This window comes from Chrysemys picta, chromosome 1, assembly GCF_011386835.1.
Source record: "Chrysemys picta bellii isolate R12L10 chromosome 1, ASM1138683v2, whole genome shotgun sequence".
NCBI classification, from domain to species: Eukaryota; Metazoa; Chordata; order Testudines; family Emydidae; genus Chrysemys; species Chrysemys picta.
In genome coordinates this window covers 297,670,961-297,697,996 of record NC_088791.1, presented here as the reverse complement: position 1 = coordinate 297,697,996, position 27,036 = coordinate 297,670,961, and the positions used below count along the sequence as shown (strand labels likewise).

General features: G+C 44.4%; 1 long non-coding RNA gene across 1 annotated transcript; it reads right to left on the bottom strand.

The window, feature by feature from the left end:
- Positions 1 to 2,777: 2,777 nt before the first annotated feature.
- LOC135983225 (uncharacterized) lies at positions 2,778 to 25,259 on the bottom strand. The gene is made up of 3 exons (XR_010600818.1): positions 24,829 to 25,259; positions 8,196 to 8,264; positions 2,778 to 3,602 (listed from the first exon to the last, which is right to left on the bottom strand). It is a non-coding gene; the product is annotated as an uncharacterized LOC135983225 (long non-coding RNA).
- Between the last annotated feature and the right edge of the window lie 1,777 nt (positions 25,260 to 27,036).

Sequence of the window (27,036 nt, the reverse complement as noted above, 5' to 3'; positions counted from 1 at the left end):
CCCTTCAGCAGGGGAGCTAGCCCCAAGTCTTTCTGGTACCCCATACACCCTAAAAATCTCTTGCTGGTACTGCGTACTGGAGAGTACCACCCTACTTGCATCACTGAGTACCACCAATACCTGTTACCTGCCAGCACCTACAGGCCACCACGCAGTAGGTGGCAGCAGAGGGCTTGTGCAAGAGAGCCTGGCACAGGGAGATGCAGGGAAAGCATGAGAGATATCAAGCTGGAACAGGAGACAGAGAGAAAGACATTTTTGGTTGCTAGGACATGGGCTACCTAAACAGCTGATCTTGGTTAGGGGTCTAACTCTAGGAGAGGATTCACAACTGAGGTTCTTGAGTGGTGGGATACCCATGAGAGAGGCGCACCAAGTCACTTAGGCAACTCCCCCTCTTCCCCTGCATTGTATGGGGATCCTGGACACCTACCCTAGGACTGAAAACTCTAGTGCTTAGCAGTCTACCTCCTAGGGGCTAGGCATTGTAACACAGTGGAGCAAGGATCCGGGTCTCTTGCTTTTGATTTCCTACTTCCAGCTGCCAGGGGCTGTCAAGCCCTTTTGGTGTTTAAATACAAAGATCATTGTCATATATGGAAACAACTGGATTATTTGGCTCTATGGTTTTAAAGTTGCATATTTAAGGCATCACATCTGAACCTCTTGAAAGACTAGAATTTGCTGCAGAATAAGCAATGATCTCTCTGGTGATGTGATCAAAGTAGTTATTTCTGCAAAACCTTTTAGGAATTTCAGATAAAATCTATTTCAGTGTAGGAACTGGCTGAGTTCCTGCAGTTCTGCATTACACTTTTATTTCTTCTCTTTAGAACTCTAATCCTGCTTCACTAACAGTATTACCAAAAACCTCTCTCTACCATGCAAAGCAGCACATACTATCAGACCTTTTAAGATGAGCTCCTCTGCATACAGTAAAAATTACTTTCTAAACATTTTTGAAAGCTCTGGGTACTCTTTATGGATGCAAATAAAAGCATTCAAGTTAACAAATACATCTTCAGCCCCCCTCTGGGTTGTTTACTCTCTAAAAGGTGTAGTGTTAAGACCAAATGGGAGATACTATATATTAAACACAGGCATAGGGTAAACCAAATATGCCTTGTCCATCTTCTGTATGATCTTCTAGTGATATCTTGTAACCACATCAAAACTCATGAAAAATATTGCTCTATTAAGTTCATCTAGTGTTTCAGCCATGCTGAGGCATTGATACCTATTACTAGTTGTTTGTCTATCAAAATATTCCAACCTGGGTCCCCACTGTTATGGTCCTAAATTCATCATTAGGCACAGGATGGGATTGTCGAAAGTCCCTACGTGACTTGGACCACAAGGTCCATCGCACGTCAAACCTCACCACAAAAGGACACATGGATCCTAAGCAGGATGAAGTAGAGACAGCCTACTTTATAGGTGTTCTCCCATTCTTTACAGCATCCTAATCCAGTTCTGGATCCAGGTTTTTTCTGGTCCTGAATCCGAAAGCCCCCAAGGGGCTAGAACCAAGCAGACTCACTAACTGCTTCTCCATTGTGCCCCACAGCGAAAACTGATTAAAAGGTGCATTCCAATTGCTGGTTCCCTGGCTGAACCTTTTAGAGGCATGGAAGAGAGTGGTGGAATTCCCGAACACCAGAGATCAGGATAAGCCTGAATATTGTCATCCATTGTTGTTTCTATAAAGCTAGATACTCATTTGTACAAGGTCTGTCCCTGTAATGATGCTTCAGAATGGTATAGCAACATCTTCCTGGAAGATGGCTATCAAAAACAAGCCTGCAGAGAACAGCCAAGTCAAGGGAGCAGAGGAGGACATTGTTCTTTTGGCAGAATGTATCTGAGTCTTATGTATAAGAAATGTAAATTCTACTTTGATTGGTACTGTGGAAATACATAGCTAAGGTATGAGTCTATTATTCCTTTTACTTACAGCACACTGCTTCTACATTTGACCAACAAAGCTTCTAGTTGTCACATAGCAGCTTAGCTTAAAGGCAAGCTGTTTCAGCTAAGTCCATTCCCAGATCTTGACCCTAGATATGCTTCAGTGCAGGAGTCCTAGAGAAAGCTTACTACTTTATTCAGGGCTGCAGTTTGTCCCTGAGTGACCACTCTAATAGATGGATCACCAAATCCTATATTCTCCATTGGAACCTGTTTTACTCAGCAGAACCCCTACAGTGAATTCTGTTTCAGAGAGTCTTGGAAAGTTGGAACTTCTCTTGCTTGTAAAGGAGTCAAGATTTCACTCCATCTCTCTTGCAGCAGCTGTGAGTGCTGAGTAGAACAGTATTGGGGTAGCTGTGTTAGGGGATGGATCACTTGATGATTACCCTTCTGTTCATTCCCTCTGAAGCATCTGGCATTGGCCACTGTCGGAAGACAGGATACTGGGCTAGATGGACCTTTGGTCTGACCCAGTATGGCTGTTCTTATATGATATTCTCACATTTAGTCACCAGCCTGAACCTTCTTTTCAGGCTTATTAGCTTAGAACACCTGTACCTGTGTAACCTTTGGGTGGGCTAGAGTTCACCTCATTGCTCTTTCAATGCCTAAAACCCCCAACTCCCATAGAAAGTAGCTGGAGACCCAGAGTTCAGTCTCTAAAGATTTTCAGCAGGGATTGCACAGGGTCAACCTCCTGACATTCGAATCCCAAAAGGAACTAAAGAAATGAATTTAATTAAATAAAACTTTATAAAATCTTATGATAAAGAAATAATCAAATTTTTACAGCATAAAATGGCTATTTTATAATCCACAGATGACATCTTCACAATTATACATAAACATAAAACAAACAAATTAAAATCTGAACAGTTCAATCCCCACAGAAACCCAATGAAAAGAAACTCAGAGTTCCCAAAAGACCCCAGCAACAGGGAACCTAGTGGAGCATACCAAAACTACCACACCCAATTCCAGAAGCTTCTGGATGTGGAGTGCTAAATCTGCCTAGCAACAATGACCCAGACACAACTCACTCCTATTTCCCCCCAATGGGTCTCTTAACGAGATCTCCCCCTATTAGGCACATCAGTTACACCTGCATCTCACAATTGCTTTACAATCTCTTCCTGTACCTCCTTGTGCACTACAGTTTTCAGACTCTGAAACGTAGCTACATATAATACTTTCTTGCAACCTCTCAGGATTTCCACACGACATCTCTCCTGCTCCAGTGTCTTTGCAGCAATATCATCATTTATTAAGGTCTCTCACACCTCCAAGGACAGAATGTTTAAAAACTGTCTTAGATGAAGGGAATCTCTCATAAATAAGCCCCTGGTTTGTGTTTCCTCACACAATGTCCATTGTTAATTCAAGTAGTCTCATCCTTCTCATTTGTTGACTTCCTGCATTTGATTGTGCATGAAAGTTAAAGTGAATGAGTAGTACTGATGAGAGTGAGCTCTTCAATTGATTCAGGAGATACATGGGCAGGCTGTTTCCTTCTGTAGTACAAGAGTGCTAAGTCTCCCTTTTAATTGTGTAGTCCTTAAGAACTCTGTCTGAAACCTTCCCTGATGATGCATCACTGGCAGCTTATGGAAAGAAAGCTTTTGCATCACCAGCTAAAAAAAACAAATAGAAACCCCGCTGCCCTTTTATCATTGTCTTCATTAGAGACAAATTAATACATTGTAATAAGTAAAATATCAAATACGCAAATAGGATAATTGAGGATACTGTAAATTACTTTAACATGGAGGCAACTTCTTCCTTCTGCTTTGAATGTGCACTGACTTAAATGGAAGTTGCATGCACATATCAGAGGACAGAATTTGCTCATGGGGAAAGGCAGCTGGTACAAATCAGGTCAGCTACAGCACATTACATTAACATGAACTCACACACTCCAAACTTAAAAGGACTAAGTGCATTATTACATTTTTTCTTCACTTCCTAACAAACTGTGTGGTGTTGAAAATGCAACTGCTGTGTTTTGCCTCAGAGGTGGCTGTAGCAATCCCCTTACGTATAGTTTGCATATCTATTTAAAGGCACTTGGGGATCAATAATGATACTTGCATTTATAAACAGAAAAAAAACATTATTTAACCCTGAACAGAGGAAATACATTAAGACATTTGTAATGAGCCATAAAAGCCACAATTTTTAACACCGCCTACCACCTGCTAACCCTTAATTGCACACTTCAGCATGTGTGAACCCCTGATGCCTAACAATCTGTCCCACCTTGTATTCAGCTTTGACACTCAGCTCTTCCTCAGGTCTGGGGAAGGTAACCAATATCTTGCTCAAAAGTTTGTCCCCTCCACCAACAGAAGTGGGTCCAATAACAGATGTTACCTCACCCAGCTTGTCCCTCTAACTGAATTTTAAACATTTTGAGGGAAGAGTCTGCTTGGGCCTCAAGTGGCTGTGCAGGACAGGAAGGTGTAAGGAGGCCAACTAGAACCAGGGCCAGTGCTTCTACTAGGCGACCCTAGGCGGTCGCCTGGGGCAGCAGCATTTTGCTGTCCTCGGTGGAAATTCGGTGGTGTGTGTGTGGGGGGTCCTTCACTCGCTCTGGGACCCGCTGCCAAAGTGCCCCGAAGACGCAGAGCGGAAGGACCCCTCGCCGCTGAATGCTCACAGGAGGAGCTGCTGCCTAGGGTGGCAAAAACCCTGGCGCCGCTCCTGACTAGAACAGCAGTGCCTAGGCTACATTCTCAGAATTTACCAGCAGTAGAGGAATAATCCTCTATTTAGCGGTGACATGCCAACTAACCAAATACATTTTTCATTCCCAAATTATGCATTTGTGCTATACATACATCCCCCTTGGATATACACATCACTCACAAGCTTATTAAGCACATGAGACTATTACTAAACAAAGGACGTTCAATAGAGAAGCTAGTATGGGGCAGAGGCTCAGCTGGTGTAGGGCAGCATAGCTCCTTTGGTTTAAACGAAAGGATGCTGATTTACACCAGCTGAGCCTCTGGCCCAAAGCGAGTATGCACTTCGGTTTTCGTTGGGAATGAACTACTTTAGGGCTTCTTTGTAATAAGCTAAGAGCTTGTCTACACATTGAGTTATTCCAGAATAGCTATTGGGCTTTCAATTCTCTGACTCCTGGAATTCAAGTCCGCACTTGAAAGTTAACAAGTCTTAAGAAGTGTGATCCCTATACACCAAAATGTTAAGCTCCGTTTTCATGTCTCACTATATACTCAAATATAGCACTGCTCAGAAGGAGACCACCATAATACAGGTCACATACAATATGGCCAGAGAAACCTATGGGCTAGATGACAAACTTCGGTCACAATGTGTTTAAAATATTTTAAGAAGTTATTTACATAGCATTGATAGAGATCATGGGCAGGATGTCAAGCCAATAAGAATAATGTAACCAAACTTTGAATATACAGTAGACTTATTTGTTTTATGAAGCAGCATGTCAAAATACACACAGTGGAAATGAAAATATTTAGAAAGTGACTGCAGGAAAGCAGTTAGCCAAGATTGCTACACTGGGCAGTAAAACCTGTGCAGCTGCTCCAAGATCCTGGCTGTGGAGAAGGCCCCAGGGGAAAGGTAATGTAGGTTAGGCTGTATTATCTTTTCTGGGGAATCTCCTTGGGGACAAAGAAGGGAGGATGTGCATCCTCTGTCAACCTCATTGTCGGTCTCATCCCCATGTAACACAGATCACCCAGTCTGGGGCCCCTATCCTCAGGTAGATTCTAACTCTGTGGAGAGACCTCGGGGGGCGGAAGAAGAAGAGAAAGAAGAGGCTGGTGAAGTGGAGCTGGCTGACACTCAGCCCTTTCCAGTATGTGAGAACCACGTAGGGGGGGGGGGGTCCCCTCTGTGCATGGAACTTGAGGGCACCACCTGCATTTATTAAGAACCAGAAAGAGGGGAGATACAGCTGTTTGGCCTGTTTAACTCTAGGCAGGTACTGGAGTAGGAGATTTAAAGCTGTAGAGTTGAGCCACAGAGAACTTATTTTGCGCCAAACCTTTAGGTTTAACTTTAGAGCCCTTTTAAATCAAGAGCTGTATTTGTCATCAGCACTTATTTTCCTTTTTCAGGGTCATAAAAAAAGAAAACGTGAGATTAGTGGTGGAAACATGTCAGTCTGACAGCCCTGGAACTGGAGCAGCTGTTGCAGTCACAAAACAGGCAGCTGCCCAACAGTTATACAAGTGGCCCATGGACCATCACTTGTGACATGGACACCGCTCCCCGGGGAATTGGATGAAGATGTTTTTCACACTGGCCACCAAATACTGATGGCAACTTTTCATTCCTACTGACACTGGTCAGATTCATACCGTGACAGATGCCATAATTAACTGCTGACCCCCACCTTTCTGCCCGATTATGCTCATTAGCAGATTACACAGCTCAGCCCTAGACGCCTGCCAGACTCCCTTTGATTTGGATTATATTGTGCAAGGCGATGAACACCCACCAGTCCTGTTAGGGCACATTTTGAAAGGTGCAAGTGAATGGGGTTTCCATAGTGGGAGTCACTGGTGCTCACTATTGTCAGCACTTGCCCACTGACATCACTTTGAGTTGAAGGTACTCAGCACCATGCATGCCCTACTGTAAGTGTTTGAATTGTTAGTGGGCTCAGTTCAGCCCTGGTCTAACTCCACTGAACTCAGTAAGGAATGGGTTAAAATGCATAATTGGGGAGCAGAGATCATTCAGAGACTGTACATTCCAATGAATACCCTTGTTTGCCTTTAAAGTCTACAAGCCAATAGAAGGAAATTTGTTCCAAGGGTAGGTCTTGTGATTGTTAGACCATATCAGTTCTAATACAGCAGTTTTACGAACACGTGCTGTGAAGTATTATCACTTTGGCTTTTTTCCCTTTTCACAAAGAGCATCTGTAATTTTTAAAAGCCAAACCAGTCATATCAGAGGTTAAATTCCTTCATTTTTCTAGCCTGAATTTCTAGTGGATAGGAGGGGATAATTTAGTTTAGTCTCAGTTTGTTGAAAATAATGCAGAACATCCAGAGTCCTGCACAAAGCACACAATACATATTATGCCTTTCATCTTATTTCTTCTCATATTTGTGAGACAATTACACAAGAGGAAACTGAAGCAATTATCACAGCCTAAATGAAAGGAAAAGTTTTCTGCTATTCTGGGTCACACATGACCCACTCAGATGACAGTACCTGGTAATTGCATAACTGTTGGGCAGCTAGCTGCCTGTTTTGAGACTACAACAGCTGCTTTCATACAAGGCCATACATGTTCAAACAAACTGTTTCCCCCCAAATACTTCAGAGAAATCAGGTCGATATAATAATTACTAAGAAATAATGGCAGAGGGAGAGAGAAACAAAGTAGAGTGATGATGTAGAAGAGAGGAAGGATTTAACTTCAGATATGTCCATCAATGGCTATTAGCCAAGATGATCACAGATGCAACCCCATTTTCTAGATCAGGGATAGTCTATTTTTCATCAAGGTCCAAAATTTCTTGGTCCTGTTCCTGACTATAGAGAAACATTTTTTCACACCACCACCACAAGAATGATAAAAAGATTGTGTGGTCCATTCAAAAGTGTCTGTTGCTCTGGATTTGGTATGTGGTTTGCCTATTGACTACCCTTGCTCTAGGTGTCCCTTAGCCTCTGACTGCCAGATGCTAGGACTGGACTACAGAGGATGGATCACTTGATTGTCCTGTTCTGTTCATTCCTTTTGAAGCATCTGGCACTGGCCACTGTCAGAAGACAGGATACTGAGCTGGCTGGACCATTGGTCTGATCCAGTATGGCCATTCTTATATTCCTAAGGTATGTGCTGCAGAGAGATGGCTGTCACACCAGCCATGGCAAAATAAACTCTGTGTAAGGACAGAGGGAAAGTTACCGTTAGCCTAGTAAATAAAGACTAGAGGGTGAAATTCACCCCCAGGCAGAGAGCTAGTGCTAGGGCTGTTCAAGCGCCACAGAGTACTGCCCCTGGGACTTAAGCAAGGCATGTCGGCCTCATGCTGCCTCTGCACGAGAGTGGATTTCGCCCAAAGAAGAGATCTGCAAGATAAAAAACTCTTCATGGACCAAAGTGAGTCTTAAACACCCCCAAAAAGAAAACACACCCAAGAAAAGTGATTTTGAACTGGATCCTGGAATTGCATCTCAGTTCTTGACATCTCTTCTATGCACCAATTCCTTACCTGCTTTTTTCAGCCAGGAGTATCCACAGAGCTTTTCTTTGTACAGGAGAACTTTGTTTTGTGTAGCATCTGTTATACAAAGTATACAAACACGGTATGAGGCCAAATAGCATGGAGTCTGTCAATACCCATTGTGCCTGCGCTCCCTATACGACATTAAGAATGAGGAAACCACAGACATATATGTTTCAGATAACTATGTTTACTTACGATATAGAAACATACAAGGCCTAACTACACATGTACACTGTTAGGTTCTGCTGGCTTCCGCAATGGAAGGCAGGGAGAGCTCAAGCTATTTATGGGGACACTATCCAATTCCTCCTGTATACTACAATACCTGACAGCATCCCAGTTTTACTGGATTCTGAATCTTTTTGCTCTGTTTTTTAAATGTCCAGCTGCTTGGGGATTTGGTTACCTTGAAGAAATATGACAAAGTTGACGCCTTACACACAGATCAACTTTTAGTTCCTTGAAATATACTGAGTCACTCCAACTTATTTCTTCTATATTCATTAGACAATTACACAAGTGGAAACTGAAGCAGTTATCCCAGCCTAAATGAAAGGAAAAGTTTTCTGCTATTCAGGTTCTCAGGTGACCCACTCAGATGACAGTACCTGGGTAATTAAGTGTTGATTATTACATTGGCTAAATATGACAGACACTGAGAACAGGTGTGATCAAACAAAGAGGCCATCAGGACTCTTCTGTACTCTTGAATATTGTGTGCAGATGTGATTGCCCCATCTCAAAAAGAGATTTATTGGAATTGGAAAAGGTTCAGAAAAGGGCAACAAAAATGATTAGGGTATGGAATGGCTTCCGTATGAGGAGAGAATAATAAGACTAGGACTTTTCAGCTTGGAAAAGAGACAAATAAGAGGGATATGATTGAAGTCTATACAATCATGACTGGTGTGGAGAAAGTAAATAAGGAAGTGTTATTTACTCCTTCTCATAACACAAGAACTAGGGGTTACCAAATGAAATTAATAGGCAGTAGGTTTAAAACAAACAAAAGGAAGTATTTTTTTCACACAACGCAGTCAGTATGTGGAACTCTTTGCCAGAAAATGTTGTGAAGGCTAATATTATGACAGGGTTCAAAAAAAAAAAAAAAGAGAGAACTAAAGTTAATGGAGGATAGGTCCATCAATTGCTATTAGCCAGGATGGGCAGGGATGGTATCCTTAGCCTCTGTTTGCCAGAAGCTGGGAATGGGCAACAGGGGGTGGATTACTTGATGGTTACCTGTTCTGTTCATTCCCTCTGGGGCAGCTGGCATTAGCCACTGTCAGAAGACAGGATGCTGGGCTTGATGGACCTTTGGTCTGACCCAGTACAGCTGTTCTTATGTTCTAAAGATGAGCTGACATAATCATTCCATCTTTACCTTCTGATTCATGGGGCTGGACAAAGAGCAAAACTAAGCTGAGAGCAACATAAGGAAAGATTTGTTACTGAGAAATGCACATTAGATCACAGGCGAGGCAAGCCAGGAACTGCATTTTGTCTTTCCACCATCTGAGCTATGGGACAGCATAATTCTCCAGTTTTGCAAAGCAGCTACATAAATTCCTGTTCATGCTGCAGAAATTGACAGCAATGGGTCTTGGCGGTGAGGAAGCCAAAAAAAAGGCAATGAGATTTCTGGAGGAGGTGCTGTCCTTGCAGAGCCACACTGGTGCAGAGTTATACTCCACCAGAACTTAGGTGCCTGTCTTCCAGAGCTCCTACCAAGCCAGGAGCTCCCAGTGGAGCCAATGCGGCATGGCTCTTCTCCTGTATAATATAGGAGCTCTGCTGCTTTGATCTGCTTCTGCAAGCCTTTAACTTTAACAGTTCCCTGGCTGCAATACCTTTCTCTGACATATTCCAATTAAGGCCACATTCTCAGGCAACATCTACTTCCTCTTGGCTGCAGCCATGTTCCCATACTCCAGCTCTGCTGGAATGCAGTAGACACCCCACAGGCTAGACATCTGTTTTGTCTGCTAGAGAGAAATGAAGCGAAGCATCCTTTGCTGTTTTGGAAGTGAGCACAATGTGTAGGAGGAAGAGCAGTTGTAGCTAGTTTTATTTATTCCAAAGTCTGTGCCTCTGCCAGGGCCGCCGGGGGGAGGAGAAGGAGGAATGGCAAGTGGGGCAATTTGCCCCAGGCTCCGGGCCTTGCAGGGGCCCCGTGAGCCCTGGCCCGGCGGTGGTCTGGGTCTTCAGTGGCAGGTCCTTCAGTGCTGCCAGAGACACGGAGTGACTGAAGGGCCCTCCGCCGCCAAAATGCCAAAGACTTGGACCGCCGCTGGGTGAGTACAAGTGCCGCAGCTCCCCTGCTTTGCCCCAGGCCCCCTGAATCCTCTGGGTGGCCGTGGCCTCTGCTCCTTCAGGAAGAGAAAGGGATCATTCATTTGTTTTACATAGGGACAGCTTCTGTTCTCAGGAACCCCAGTTTAAATCCAGATTAACTCTACTGAAGCTTGATTCTCCATTGTCGTGCACTGATAGTTACTGATACCTGTGCAAGCTGACTGTAAAACACCAGCAAGTCAGTTTTCCAGGCCACATGGCTCAGGGGTAAGTGACTACACAAGAGGCAAGGCACTGGTGAATTGGTCCCCAATGTCTTTTGAATTCAGTGCAATCCCTTTAGCGTCACATGACTGAGAGCAGCATCTAATCAATGCACCCTCATTTAAAGGAAGTGTATTTTTAAATTCTTACCTTTCCAAAAGGCGAGTGCATCTCTTGTGCTTTCTCATTTACCTGCTGCTGAAAGGCTCCCGTTTACATAGGCTGGGGTTTGGGGATGCTGGAAATGGGCTGCTGAAGTGCAGTACAGTAATTGATGTCTTGCAAAGATCCAAATGTCAAAGTTCAGGCTACTAGGGGCCTATCTAGGATTGAGGAGATGAAGTGGAGTTTGGCATCAGGGCGATTCAATCCCATAGCTTTATGCTTTGGCCATGTGGGGGTCAGTCAGTCCTGCAGTAAATAACCACATGGGCTCCTTCTGGAGGCACAGCATTCAGTGAGGATACAAGCCACCTGGAGAGTTGGGGTGACAATATTCTAAACTTTGAGAGTTCCATAGATACTACCTGATAAATTGACAGATCCCCAGGGTACAACCTCGAACTGTGGGACCACTGTGCCCCCTTAACTCTCCCACCTGGGCTGTCTCCCATGATGCGTTGTTAGTGTCAAGCAGCAAACTCTTCCAGGTGCTGTGATCACTCAGTCAACAACATGCAGGGACACACCCAGCTAAATTGCATGAATGGTCTAAGCCACTCATGAACCATACACAGGGAAACACCAGCAAATCCCCCCAGCTTTGCACCCCAGAAACGTACCCTCTTACACTGCTCACAACCTTCTCTTGAACAATGCAAGCTCATTAATTCGTTCACCACTTCGTCAAAGGTGAGCAGACATGCACCAGCGTTTGTAATCTGAGCAGATTCCCCAAGCACTTTAGACAGACTCATTGGTAAGGATAAATCATTGTTTATTAACTACAGACAGATAGATTTAAGTGATTATAAGTGTTAGGCACAGAGGTTAGAATTGGTTACATAAGAAAGAAGAGGTAAACTCAGACTAAGCACAATTTAAATTAAACAGTTTCTCACCCTGCTAGATGTTCCAGGCAGTTTACAATTCTTATTGCGCAAGCTGCATTCCCTCCTCAGCCTGGGCCCAATCTTCCCAGTTCAAAGTCTTTTCTTCCAAACATTCTTGTTGCCCTCAGAGTAGATAGGGGAAGAGAGAGGTGGACTAATGAGGCCACAGTCCTTATTTTATACTCCGTTATATGCCTGGAAAAATCCTGGCTCAAACATGGAGTCAAGCATCAGGTGTCTTGTTGAGTCAGAGTTAAGCAATCCCTATTGGGTGGATGTGACACTAACTCCCATACTCATTCATATATGGTTGTGATATTTCATACAAAGCATGCCATGTAAGGTACATGAAAGAGCATGATCTGCTGAAACCCTTTGTTCTGTCCAAATATGTATATCATTACTGTGTAGAAAGCTATGGGATTAAGCTGTATGGTTGCTACTAAATAGGCTGTAAATTTGCTAGTGGCATGCAAAGGGTCCTTACATTTTGGAAGTGTTCCCTACAGTATGCTTAGGGAATGGAGGGTTGACACACTCTAGGTTTACACATACATTTATAAACAGAATATATTACATGCAGCTCAGACAAAGGGCAAATTCTGCCCTCAGTTGAAATGAGGGAACCAATAGGGTTAGCTGTATGCAAGCATGGGCAGAATTTGACCCAAGGAATCTGCAGATACTGGGCCTGATTCTTCCACTCACAGTGGTTTTAAACCACTTAATTCCACTTCTCAATGGAGTTATTCCTAATTCATCCCAGAGAACTGGGCCTATTTTTCTCCTGGAATTGTTTGACTTTGTAAAGCTGTTTGTAGAAGCTTTTCACAGACAAAGCATTTGAGCGCCACAACTTGTAGGGCCGTCTTGTGAAACTATGCTGGACATCATAAGATTCACTTGGAAGAAACTGACTTTTATAATGCCGTGAGATACTGAGGTTAAAGCAGTTTCCCCTCTGATGACCAGAAGTGGTCTTATGGTTAAGGCAGTGGTCTGGGATTCCTGAGATCTGTGTTTATGGGCATACATGCAGGTACCTATTTTAAGGTCCCATTACACTGACAGAATGGCTCAAAGAGGATTTAATATAGTGAGAATCAGACCTGATGATCTAGTATGCTTACCTACACTGGGTGGTTGTACTCAGATGGCCACATCTACACCAGAAGGACAGCCCCTTTCAGCACTGCTTTGGCTTTACCAAGCAAGGAACGTGCAGGAGCTATGATGCCAGGGACTCCTCTAATGGTGACTGCACCTGAAACTGCCCTTAACAGTGCAGAAGAGCTTCAAGATTGTGACTGGGAACACCATACTGCAGACTCACTTGCCCAAAGGGGAAACTATCTGGCAGAGGACATCCTGCTTTCCTTTTGTACCTCCTCCCACCTGCAACACAGGGATCTCCATGAAGGAGCTTGTCTGAGGTTTGGGGTAAAGCAGGAGCATGCCACACACACCTCTCCCCATCTACCATCCCACAGACAGAATCACCTCTGCTCATGGAAGCAGAGGAGAAAGCCTGGGTGACAAACTGTGGCTTTCTATATACTGGATATGAGCTCTAATCCAACCGTACTCCTTGTAGTTTGGCACATGGTTCTACAAGATAGGAAACATTCTACATAAAAAAAAAATTCTTTGCATCTTTGCTGCTTTACATTGCCCCCTCACCAAGGCAACAATAGTCTGTGATATGGTGACTGCACAGTATGCTGGTTGGATCTAAGTGCCTTATGTAATAACAGTATCATCTGTTTTGTTTTTCATTCTAGCCCCTGATAAGCACACCTGTTATCTTGTTTGTCTTTTTGTGCTGATGGTTTCAATGACGCCCTGGCCTCTTTTACTACGTCACATTCAAGGTCTTCATTGTGAACTACAAGATGTTCTGGTGGAGACATGAGTCCGAGATCCAGGAGATCGAGGCTCTATTCTTGGCCTTACTTCTTGAGTGGCTGTAGGCAAAGCAAATTAGGCCAAATTTTAAGAAGTGGCCTCTGTTTTAGACACAAAAAGGTCTGAGGTGAATTCAAAAGGGTTGAGCACTGACTTAACTGGAGTGGTAGGCGTTCAAACAGCTGGGGTCTGAAACTGAACACTGAAAAAATCCAAGTCTGTTTTGAAAATTTTAGTACTGAGTCTTCAGTTTGTATATCTCAGGTTCCTCATCAGTAAAATAGGGATAATACAGTCTACCTGCTTTGCACATGCACTGAAGGTGAGGCTTAATTCATTAAAAATTGCATTGATATCTTCAGATCTCCCATATATACAAGAACAAAGTTTTAATGTGTTAAATACCCAATAATTTCTCCTGATCAGTTTTCTGGTTGATTGTTCAAAGTGGTGTTCTCTAGATTTGTTCCTCTCTCTCAGATTGTTTTACACAGACAGGAATTATCTTGCTGAAGAAATGCTACATTAACAACCAAAAGTTACTGTGATCTTAAGGTCCTAGTGCACTTCAAGAATGTACTGCACATTTAAAAAAAAAAAAAAAGTCACCTTTCCAAATATATACAACCTTCAAATCCCAGCAGTCTGCAAAGAATTCTGGTCCAACTATTCATACATTCAGCATCCCTGAGCACTTGTGAACACCCAGGGACGGCTCTATGTTTTTTGCCATCCCAAGCACAGCAGTCAGGCAACCTTGCTGGTCATGCGGATTTGGCGGCGTTTCTGCGGGTGATCTGCCGGTCCCCCACGTTCGGCATGCTCGCCGCAGAGTTGCCACCAAAACTGCAGGACTGGCAGACCTCCTGCTTGCATGCCTCACAGCGACTGACAGGCCGCCCCATGCAGCTTGCCGCCCCAGGTACGCGCTTGCTGCGCTGGTGCCTGGAGCCGCCCCTGTGAACACCTCCCTGTCCCCCCCCAAAAAAAACCAAACAACCAACCAAAAAACTGCATTTGCCATCTGATCTCCTAATCAATGCACAAGCATTTGTATCTGATTGTACAATTTCTCACTATTTGTTCTGCCTACAATTTTAGTATCATCTGCAAGTCTGGAGATCTCTTTGCAGTACATCCACACACCTCATTTACAGACTACCTAATGCACTGTGCTTAGCAATGAGTGTAACAGGTCCTGAACTAACTCCTAACCGCTCTCCAATTTGTAAGATACCCATGACTAATCTATTCTATGGTTCTTTGCATTAACCATGATGGGCCAAATCCTTCTCCAATGACTTGAGCAAGGAGAGCTGGATTTGGCCCCATATTCAATGGGGAACCTCATCAAATGCTTTTAGAAAATCTAAGCAGTCATTAAGTATCACTCATCTATTTTAGCAGTAATCTCCAGAGTACTTCAGCAGGCTGGTTAAGGAGGACCTCCCCTGTCTTAATGCATACTGCTACCCATTGCAAACAGGGCTGCTCCCACCACATGCCTTTGGATGCTTTCCAATAGTTCCTGAACAATTGTTAAAACTACAGCTCTAGAGTTTTCTGGTTTGTCTTGATTTTATTTTCAGTAGTGGAGCTTGTTTGCCATTTCACTGCCCTTGAGATTTTAGTACATGAATTAACCATCTAGAAAATGTGTCAATTTGTTACATTGGTGTTGGTGCTTTTGTTTATTTTTACTACACAATACCAGGTTCCATCTCTGCCAGGTGTGGTGAATATGCAGCTAGAACTTTAGGTTCTAAACCAGGGGTTCTCGGGACAAATTTTTTGGTGGCCTTAGAGTGCGGACACCCACTCTGGCTGGTGGCCGCTCTCACTTTTTCCTAAAATACTTAATTAGCTTTAGGAAAACCAAATAAATACTCACATATATATCCAAATCATTGCAATTTATTTATTGCTAGCTAGTAAGTCGGTTGTGAAAAGTGATAACAACAAGCATACAAGTATCACTTTTTACAGCAGTCTGACTCAGCCCCAGTAAGTCTTGGGACATATTAAGCCCTGGGGAAGGGCCAAGGAGATGGGAGTGGGGAGGCAGCGAGGGCTGGAGCCTGAAGCTCTGTGGCTAGAGCCCAAAGTCCTGCAGCTGGAGGACAGGGCCAGAGGATGGAGCCCGAGGACAATGGGCTGGACTCTGGGGCCTGCTGCCACACAGCCGGTGCCTGGGGCTGGAGCCCAAAGCCCCACAGCCAGAACCTGCTGCCCTGCCACCCCCGAGCTAAAGCCCAAAGCCTGACCCCCACTACCCCTGGGAAGGTGGGGAACTCATTGGCTGCCTGCTCCTACAGCGTTGTGCCCCTGGTGATTCCAGACAGTGCAGGGCCCAACCCCTGATGGTGGCCCCAGCAGCCAACATCAAGGCAGTGCATCCAGGAGCAACGGGGGAGGGGCAGGAGGCCCTACTTTGCCCTCCCCACCCAGTGATGAGCTCCCAAAATCCTAAGAACTGGTTCCCTACTGGGTCTTCGGCGGCTGGGGGAGGGGCGGGGGGAGCCTCCCCAGCTGGGAGCTCAGGCAGGATGGTCCTGCGGGCTGGATGTGGCCCATGGACTGGAGTTTACTCACCCACCTGCCCCTTTAGGAACTGGTTCTACACCGGCTTCTAAATTTAACAATCGGTTCTTGCAAACTGGTGCAAACCAACTCCAGCTCACCACTGTCCCCACCCCTTCCAATCACAGCCCAAGAGGCTGTGGCCACAAGAAAAGCCCCTGGTGGCTGCATTTGAGAAACACACTAAACCCAACTTCTCTATGCCCTGCCTTGACTTCAGTGGAGTCAGACCAGTTTAAACTAGCTGAAGTTCTGGTCCTAACTTATTTCCTAACTTCCTGCTATTCACTCTATTGGGTTTTTTTTTTTTTAATCTTTTGTCCACTGTGCATTTAGTTGAAGAGCCCTGATTGTTACTGGAGATTTTTAAAGTGCATGCTTTGTTTTTATTCCTTCACTGCTCTCATTTCTCTGTTGGCCTATGCACCTTTCCCAGTTTCTCTCCTCCTGTCTGAAGGAATCTTTCCTACCTGTAGCTTAGGCACATCCTTGTGTTCCATTGTAGATTTCCCAGGTGTTATTGAATTCCAGCCAGTTTTCTTGATCTCATGGTCTTCATTTCCTGCCATTTTATTTTCAAGCCTTTGTGTTTGATCCCACCTATATCTTTTTCAGCAGCCTCATAAGATTCTCTGTTAGTATTAGTTTGGGTATTTCTCTGGCCTTGGGTCCTTAAATAGTTCCATGGAATCTAGGCTTTGCTATTTATTTTAGCCTTGCAGTCCCTTCCAGCCTTACGTTTCTATGGTAAACAGTAGATTATAGCAGTGAATGGCTTAGCTCAGTGGCTCTCAACCTTTCCAGACTACTGTACCCCTGTCAGGAGTCCCATTTGTCTTGTGTATGCCAAGTTTCACCTCACTTAAAAGTTACTTGCTTACAAAATCAGACATAAAAATAGTGTCCCAGCACCCTATTACTGAAAAATTGTTTACTCTTACCATAGAATTATAAATCAACTGGAATATAAATATTGTACTTACATTTCAGTGTATAGTATATAGTGCAGTATAAACAAGTCATTGTCCATATGAAATTTTAGTTTGTACTGAGTTTGCTAGTGCTTTTTATGTAGCCTGTTGTAAAACTAGGCAAATATCTAGATGAGTTGATGTACCCGCTGTAAGACTTCTACATACTTGAAGGTCTTGAGAACATGACCTATGAAGGAAGGCTGAAAGAACTGGGTTTGTTTAGTTTGGAAAAGAGAAGACTGAGAGGGGACATGATAGCAGTTTACAGGTATCTAAAAGGGTGTCATGAGGAGGAGGGAGAGAACTTGTTCACCTTAGCCTCTAAGGATAGAACCAGAAACAATGGGTCTAAACTGCAGCAAGGGAGGTCTAGGTTGGACATTAGGAAAAAGTTCCTAACTGTCAGGGTGGTTAAACACTGGAATAAATTGCCTAGGGAGGTTGTGGAATCTCCGTCTCTGGAGATATTTAAGAGTAGGTTAGATAAATGTCTATCAGGGATGGTCTAGACAGTATTTGGTCCTGCCATGCGGGCAGGGGACTGGACTCGATGACCTCTCGAGGTCCCTTCCAGTCCTATAATCTATGATTCTATGATACTTCTAGGGGTACATGTACCCCTGGTTGAGAACCACTGTCTTAGCTAAGTGGATCATCTTTAAGACATACAGTTAAAGAAGACTTGAAGTGCTTTTGGGATAGACTAATGGTGACTTGCTGAGGTCTGTTGGAGAATGACAGTCCATCAGTTAGAGAGCACTAAGAACACCATATTCAGTCCTTGTGAGATCTCTACCCAGTTCGTTTTAAGGCAGCCAAGGACCAATGGTGCAATCTGCTAAGCACCAACAGTTCCCATGGACTCCACTGGTCACACAGGATCAGGCCATTAATGAAAGGCTTGATATGAGGGAAGGAAGAGGTCAAGGACCAAGTTCCACCCTCAGTTTGACCCAGGAAAACCCATTCATGTCAATATAGTTACAGGAATGTAACTAATGGCAACGTCTGGCCCATAGACTTTAAAAATAGTGCTAACTCCATTGCAACAGTTAACCTTATTTTAGGTGCTTTTCACACCACCAGCTGGATATTAAAGCGACACTACATGATATTGTTGACAGGGAATATTTGTATACAGAATTTCACAACTGAAAACACACGCCTGGCCATAAAGCTATCAAATTTAAATATTTACCAAATCATATTTTCTTATTACAGCCTCAGTAGGCATAGAGCACATGGGTTTGATAGAACAGGCATATGAAACAAAAGCCTTCATTTTCTAGCCTATTGAGACTGCCTACGTTTGTTTCCGCATGGTAGGTGCAAGTCAGAGTGATCAGGGAAGTCTGGACTCTGAGAAAGAGTGGACTATTTGCTTTTGGAGAGAGTGATGAATGGATAGTAACAAGAGAGATTATCCTAATCAACTTTATTTACAATATGTACAATTTCTTTGGAATAGGATTTGAATAGAGCCATGAAAGAGCAGGCAGGCCACCTTGGATCTATGCACTCCTAGACTGAAATATGGGCCTCTCAGCAAGAATTGTGTGTTTTTTTCCCTCAGCTAGCACAGGGACATGCTTCCCAGGGACACCCAGGGTTGTAGGGCACCTTGCTACCACCTGCCCTTAGTGAGAGGGAACCTTGTCTGCCTGTTGGGGGCCAGTTCCCTGGCTCTCCCAGCCACAAGCAACAAAGCACTCCCCTCTCAGCCCATGGGCTTTGCTGTTTCTCAAGCTGGCTAGCAATAATTCTCCAACACCTAAGGCCTCTGAGTGTCCCTCCAGCACCCAGCCCCTTATCCACTGGGCACAGGTTTTCCATTGGCAACCTTACATGACATTCTTTGGCAAACTAGTACGTAGATCCTAGACCCAGGGATCCCTGCAACTCTTAGGTACCTCTGTTCCCTCTGACAGTTGGCACAAAGAGGTCCCTGGGTCATACAGTGACAGACTCTGGGTCTAACCCTGCATTCACTGACATAATTAAATTGGTGCAAAAGGCTGAGAGGACATTTTGTTTTAGTGAAACCTGTTAAACCAAAAAATGACTTATTTTAGATTAGCAGTAAGTGTCCACACAGGGCTCTGTACCCGTTTATCTATATTGGTTTAAATTCACTTCTTAATTCGTATCCTTGCAGCTTTCTTGTGTAGATCATACCTTTATCTCAGTCCCCTCCATTCTACTGTCTGGAGATAGTGTCTCTGTTTTCAAACTTCTCCACCTCATTCAATTGCCTTTGTGCCACATAAGGCAATGCTCTAGGGGCTTGTTTACTACACACATGTAACATTAAACCAGTTTAGTTAAATAGGTGCAATGTTGCTTGTGGACACTCACATCAGATTAACCCCAGTTTATAGAAGTTTAGTTGAACAACTCCTTCATTTGAGAGGAAGGTAAATTCTTCAATCTTAACTTATTTCCTTTGTAACTAGTCTAGGCACTGTACACTCATTTTTAGTAAGAGGAGCCATGAAGGGGGGGGGGGGGGCAGGGGGGAAGCCCCTCTACATTAACTTTCTTAGCACTAACAGCAAAATGGCTTGAGAAATGGTCATTTAGAAATAAGACAACAGCAAGAAGAGCAGCCAGCCTTATGTGAGAAGCATTTATTCATGTGACTAGCATGTTTGAGTTTGGAGGATTAGACTTTTGCTTGTATTTAAACAAACTATTTCTGTAGACGTGTACATCAAACATTTGTACAAAGTGATGATTATGTTTATACAGGTCTCCTCTTGCACTAATTTATACATTTAAAAGATACTTTTCAGTGCACAAGAATAACCATACTGGGTCAGACCAATGGTCCGCTTAGCCAATGCCAGGTGCCCCAGAAGGAATGAATGGAACAGGCAATCACCAGTGATCCATACCCAGTCATCCACTCCCAATCTCTGCCAGTCAGAGACTAGGGACAACTGGAGAATGGGGCTGCATCCCCAGCCATTTTAACTAATAACCATTGATGGACCAATCCTCCATGAACTTGAGGGTTTTTTTTTAAATTATTATTATTAAACACAGTTATACTTTTGGCCTTGACAACATCCCCTGACAAGGAGTTCCTCAGGTTGACTGTATTGTATGAAGAAGTTTCATGGGGTGATCCTCAGTTCTTGTGTAATGTGATGGAGTAAACACTTCCTTATTCACTTTCTCAACAGCAGTCATGATCTTCTAGCGCTATCATATCTCCCCTTAATCTGTTTTCCGAGATTAAAAAAGACTGGGACTGTTCATCTCTCCACAGAAGCTGTTCCATACCCTTAATCATTTTTGTTGCCCTTCTCTGTACCTTTTCCAATTCTAGTACATCTTTTTTGAGATGGGGAGACCAGAACGGCACACAGTATTCAAGATGTGGGTGTACCATGTTTATACAGTGGCATTTGATATTTTCTTAGTATTTATCCCTTTCATAATATTCTGTTGGTTTTGGTTGGGGGTTTTTTTTTTTGGGACTGCTGCTGCACATGGGGCAGATGTTTTTGGAGAACTATTCACCGTTACTGCAAGGTCTTTGAGTAGTAACAGCTAATTTAGACCCTATCTTTTTGAATATATAGTTGGGATTATGTTTTCCAATGTGCATTACTTTGTATTTAACAATTAACTTCATCTGTCTTTTTGTCATCTAGTCTCCCATGTTGGGAGATCCTGTTGTAATTCTTTGCAATCAGATTTGGGCTTACTATTTGGAGTAATTTTGTATCAGCAGCAAGTTCTGCTGCTTATTTACCCCCTTTTCCAAGATAATTTATGAATATGTTGAACACCACTAGTCCCAGTACAGATTCCTGGAGGACACCACTATTTCTCTCTCCTCATTCTGAGAGCTGACAATTTATTCCTACCCTTTGTTTCCTGTCTTTTAACCAGCTACTGTTCCACAAGAGGACCTTCTATCTTATTCCATGACTGCTTTCTTTAAGAGCCTTTTGTGAGGGTCCTTGTCAAAGGCTTTCTGAAAGTCCATGTACACTATATCCACTTGAATCACCCTTGTCCACATTAGTTGACCCCCTCAGAATTCCAATAAATTGGTGAGACATGATTTTCCTTTACAAAAACCATGTTGACTCTTCCCCAACAAATGGTGTTCATCTGTGTGTTTAATAATTCTGTTCTTTACTATAGTTCCAACCAATTTGCCCCATACTCAAGTTAGGCTTACCAGCCTGTAATTGCCAGAATTGCCTCTGGAGACTTAAAAATTGGTGTCACATTAGCTATCCTCTAGTATGGAAGTTGATTTAAGTGACAGGATACATACCACAGTTAGTAGTTCTGCAATTTCATAGTTGAGTTCTTTCAGAACTCTTGGGTGAATCTCATCTGATCCTGGTGGCATATTACTGTTTAATTTATCAATTTGTTCCAAAACCTCCTCTATTTACATCTGAATCTAGGACAGCTCCTCAGATTTGTCACCTAAAAACACTAGCTCGAATCTCCCTCACACCCTCTGCAGTGAAGACTGATGAAGAATTAATTTAACTTAGGGTTATCATATTTGATGTTCCCCAAAAGAGGACACTGACTGTGGGGATGGGGCAGGGGGAAGCTGGAGAGGAAGGGGGTTCAATTGGGGTGTGTGTACTGGAAGGGATACCTGGGGGGGACTAGAGGGGGGGTAGTATTGCTCCCTGTCATGGTGGCAGGGAGGCTGGAGCAAGCCCAGGATGCAGCACCAGCTATCAGTCAGCATCTCCCTGCGGGATCCCCCTCCTTAGGGCTGGGAGCTGGGGTCTGGCAGCGGTGGCTGCAGGGGAATGGACCAATCAGTTGTGGATACAAGAAGGGACCAGTCAGGGATCTTTCTGAGCTGCAATGACTGCTGTGCAAAAATTCCAGACGTTGCCTGTTATTTGAAAAATCCACCCAGACAGAAGGTCAAAAAAGAGGCAGTGTCTGGGAAAACCCAAACATATAGTAACCCTAATTTAGCTTCTCTGCTATAGTCTTATGTTCCCTGAGTGTTCCTTTAGCACCTCATTTGTCCAGTGGCCCTACTGATTGTTTGGCAGACTTCCTGCTTCTGATGTACTTAACTATTTTGTTAGTCTTTGGCTAGTTGCTCTTCAAATGATTTTTGGTCTGCCTAATTATACTTTTACATTTGCCAGAATTCATGCTTTTTTATTATCCTTAGTAGAATTTGACTTCCAAATTTTAAAGCATGGCTTTTTGTCTCTGCTTCTTTTACTTTCTTATTTAGCCACAGTGGCACTTTTTGGTCCTCTTATGTGTTTTAATTTGGGTTAGGAGTTTGAGCCTGTATTGTGGTCTTTTAAAGAGTTTTCATGCAGCTTGCAGGCATTTCATTTTTGTGACTGCACCTTTTAATTTCCATTAACTAGCTTCCTCATTTTTGTGACGTTCCCCTTCCTTAAGTTAAATGTGATGGGCGTGTTTGGTGTCTTCCCACATCCCAAAGATGTTAAATTCAATTACATTTGGTTCACTGTTACCCAGTAGTTCAGCTATAGTCGCTTCTTGGACCAGATCCTGTGCTTCACTTAGGAGCAAGTCAAGAATTGTCTCTCTGCTTGGGGGTTCCAGGACTAGTGCTCCAAGAAGCAGTCATTTAAGGTGTCAAGAAACTTTCTTTGCATCCTGTTCTGAGGTGACAAGTACCCAGTCAATATGGAGATAGTTGAAATCCCCCATTAGAGATGCTCTACAAATAGAAAATGCAATAATAATCTCCAAGACATTTCGCAATCACCATCCTGGTCAGGTTGTTGGTAGTATATTCCAACTGCTATATTCTTGTTATTCAAGCATGGAATTTCTATCCATAGAGATTCTATGTATAGTTTGATTCATGAGATTTTTATTAGATTTGACTCTTTCACATAGAGTGCCACTGACCCCCAGCACAACCTACTCTCTAAACCCCTCACCCACACCTCAGAACTGTAAATCTTCCTTCAGAATGGTCTAGTCCATTGGTCATGGTATTACAATTGCCTGCTCTGCCAAAGCCTTTGTGGGCTACTTAGGAGAAGTCATTTGTCTCTCTTGACCTCATTCCCCTCCCCCTCTGTAAGATTAGAGATAAGAACACTTGCTGACCTCACACGGGTGTTGTGAGGGTAACTACATTAAAGAGTGAGAGGTGCTCAGATATTACAGGAATGGGGGCTGGTCCTGCCTGAAGTGCCATCCTGTAGCAGGCCATGGCACAATAGACATACTGCCTCAGTTCCCCGCTTCAGGTTACCCATAAAACTTCCCTTCAGTCTCTCTTGTCCCAGTACTACCCCTTCTTGGGGGCAGTTTATTACTCAAACAATGTGTCAATGATCCATAATATAAATCCAAACACATAGGCCAGTTGTCACCCCAGTACAAGTAGTCCTCTCATCCCTCAAGTCTTCTCATACCTCAGTACCCCCCCCACCATGTACCACACCAGCACCTTTGACCACATACACACACATTCTCTGTTAGCCCTCTCTTCTCCCTGTACCAGGACAGCCACACTAGCCCCTCCAACCACAGTATAATCCCACTCATCCCAGAATCTCTCTGCTAGATGCATCCTTGCCAAGGGAGCATCCTTCACCCCACACCCTCAGTTCCTCTTGGTCTAGCTCACCAGCCTTGGAGAGATCAGCAGGTAATAGACCTACTGCCTCATTGCCATCAACTTGCTCCAACCCTTGGCTCTGGTTCTCCAGCTTAGAGCAGGGGTCTCAAACACCCCCTGTCCGGAGCCCCCACCACACCCCTCACCCCTCCTGCACCCCAACCCCCTGTATGGTGCCCCCGCCACACCCCTCCTGCACCCCATCCCCCTGTCCGGAGCCCCCACCACACCCCTCACCCCTCCTGCACCCCAACCCCCTGTATGGTGCCCCTGCCACACCCCTCCTGCACCCCATCCCCCTGTATGGAGCCCCCACCACACTCCACACACCCCCAGCCCCCTGCTATACCCTGCACCCCAACCCCATCCTTCACCCCAACTCCCTGCCCTGAGCCCCCATCACACCCCGCACCACTCCTAGGGGTAGGGAGGGGGCAGAGTTGGGGTGAGGACTTCAGGGATTGAAGGGGTTGAAATGGAGGTAGGGAAGGGGCAGGAAGAGCAGGGCCGGCTCCAGGGTTTTGGCCACCCCAAGCAGGCAAAAAAAAAAAAAAAAAAAAAAAAAAAAGGGAAAGCCGCAATCACAATCTGCAGCGGCAATTCAGCGGGAGGTCCTTCGCTCCAAGCAGGAGTGAGGGACCGTCCGCCGAATTGCCGCCAAATACCTGGACGTGCCGCCCCTCTCTGGAGCGGCCGCCCCAAGCACCTGCTTGCCAGGCTTGGTGCCTGGAGTCAGCCTTAGGGAAGAGGGAGGGGCAGGGCCTCATGGAAGGGGTAGAGTGGGGGCTGGGGTAGGGTCAGCAAGGAGTGGGTGTCAGTGATGCAGCCCTCGGGCCAATGCACTAGTCCTCATGCGGCCCTCATGGTCATTTGAGTTTGAGACCCCTGGCTTAGAGTTAGCAGGCAGCTCCCTCTGCTGCTGTTCCTCTTACCTTCAGCCCTCTGGCCCTGGCAGGCCAGCAAACCTCTCTTCATGCTCCTCTACTTTCAGCTTCCTTCTTGGCTCTGCCACAGTCCTCTGGTCTCTAGCAGCTCATACCTACCTTTCCAGATTGAAGCAGCCTACTTTGGCAGAGTGGGACTCCCTGATTCTTTATAGCCCAAAGATACTGTCCCACCCTCTTAATTGGCCAAATGGGAGCACCTGCTCTGGCACCGGGGCTTTGGAGCGACTTCATTTACTGGGGCCAGCCACCTGTGGCAGGGCCATATAAGTGCCTAGGAGTGATTGACATGAAGAGATTCTATCTGCTATGACTAGATATAATCCTAGTAATTTAGGCCCCTATTCAGGACTGCACTTCATCTTCAAGTCAAACACATGCTTCAAGTGTTGTCCTGAGCCAGGAACTTAGTTTCAAAAGTGTCTTTCCCCAACTGCAGAAAAACAGTGTATAAAACACCTATCAATGAGGGGGCTGCTGGCAGGGCCAAAATACCTTCAGAAAATGGTTTGAAGATGCCTTTTATAAGTGAAGAGGGATTGGCTGAGACAGATGTCAATGGGGAATGAGTTCGTCTTGCTAGGCTCCACTACAACAAAGACACAACTGCCTGCTGCCCTGAGATACGCGTACAATATCCAGAAAGAGCAGATGGCAAATGCCAGCCAGGACTAGGCTCCAGGTGGAAGGGACAAGGATCACTAGAGCTTACATTAGTGAAGGCTTTTAAAAAAGACGTAAACGCCATTCAGCATACTAGACTATACAACTCATGGGGAGAATTTCTGCCATCAAAAGAGTGAATATATCTGGGCTAATTTACTTTTCAGCATAATTCTTTTGCCCATAGCTGTGTCTCCATAGAGACTGGTGGAGAAAGAATGGAACATTCACCGTTCTCCATAGAAAGCACAGGTTAGCCAGCCAGGCAATCTAATCACTTCTCGAATGAACCCCTCCAGTCCATTACAAACACTATTTTTTTCTGATCAGAACAATCCATTAAATGCTGCTCTGCCTGGATTTTCGCCTTTACTAGAGTAATCGGAATTGTAATGTTCTGAAAGGATATTTTAAAAGTTCCAATCCTCATAGAAAATGCCGTAGGAGCAAATCCCGCTTGCCTTTCTCATATGACTTCCAAGGGGCTACTCATGTGAAGAAGGCAAGCAGGATTTGGGTTTATTGTATTATAACAAAAACAAAACCAAGTAGGAATTCCATAAGGACCAGAGAAAAACACAGTTGTTTCCCAGCCTGAAAGAAAGATGGCTTTGTGGATAAGGCACTGCACAGGCACACAAATTTGGGATCAGTGCCGGTCTCTGCCACAGACGTCCTGTGTAATCTTGGGCACGTCACGTCACCTATGCGTACCTCGGTTTCTCCGTCTGTAAAATGGGGCTAATGATATTCACTGCCATTGAAGCGCTCTGAGCTCTACTGATGAAAAGTGCTGTAGAAGAGCAGCTGTAAAATGGGGCCCATAGTTCTTCTTTAGTCATAAGAATGACCATACTGGGTCACATCAAAGGTCTATCTAGCCCAGTGGTTCTCAAACTTTTCTACTGGTGACCCCTTTCAAATAGCAAGCCTCGAAGGGCAACCCCCCTTCTAAATTAAAAACACTTTTTAATGTATTTAACACCATTGTAAATGCTGGATGCAAAGCGGGGTTTGGGGTGGAGGCTGACAGCTCACGACTCCATGTAATAACCTCGTGATCCCCTGAGGGATCCTGACCCCCAGTTTAAAAACCCCTGATCTAGCCCATCCTGTCTCCTGACAGTGGCCAATGTCAGGTGCCCCAGAGGGAATGAACAGAACAGGTAATCATCAAGTGATCCATCCCGTTGCGCATTCCCAGCTTCTGGCAAACAGAGGCTAGGGACACAATCCCTGCCCATTCTGGCTAAGAGCCATTGATGGACCTATCCTCTATGAAATTATCTAGATCTTTTTTAAACCCTGTTAGTATCTTGGCCTTCACAACATCCTCTGGCAAAGATTTCAACAGGTTGACTGTGCATTGTTTATCTGTCTTGTGTATTTAGCCTGTAAAGCCTTTCTGGCAGGGACTGTCTCTTATGTACCTAGCACAATGGGGCCTTGGATGTCAGCTGGGGCATCGATACTACCATAATATAAATAATACAAAAATCAAACAGCTTTCTGGACCCAACTGCCACAGCGAGC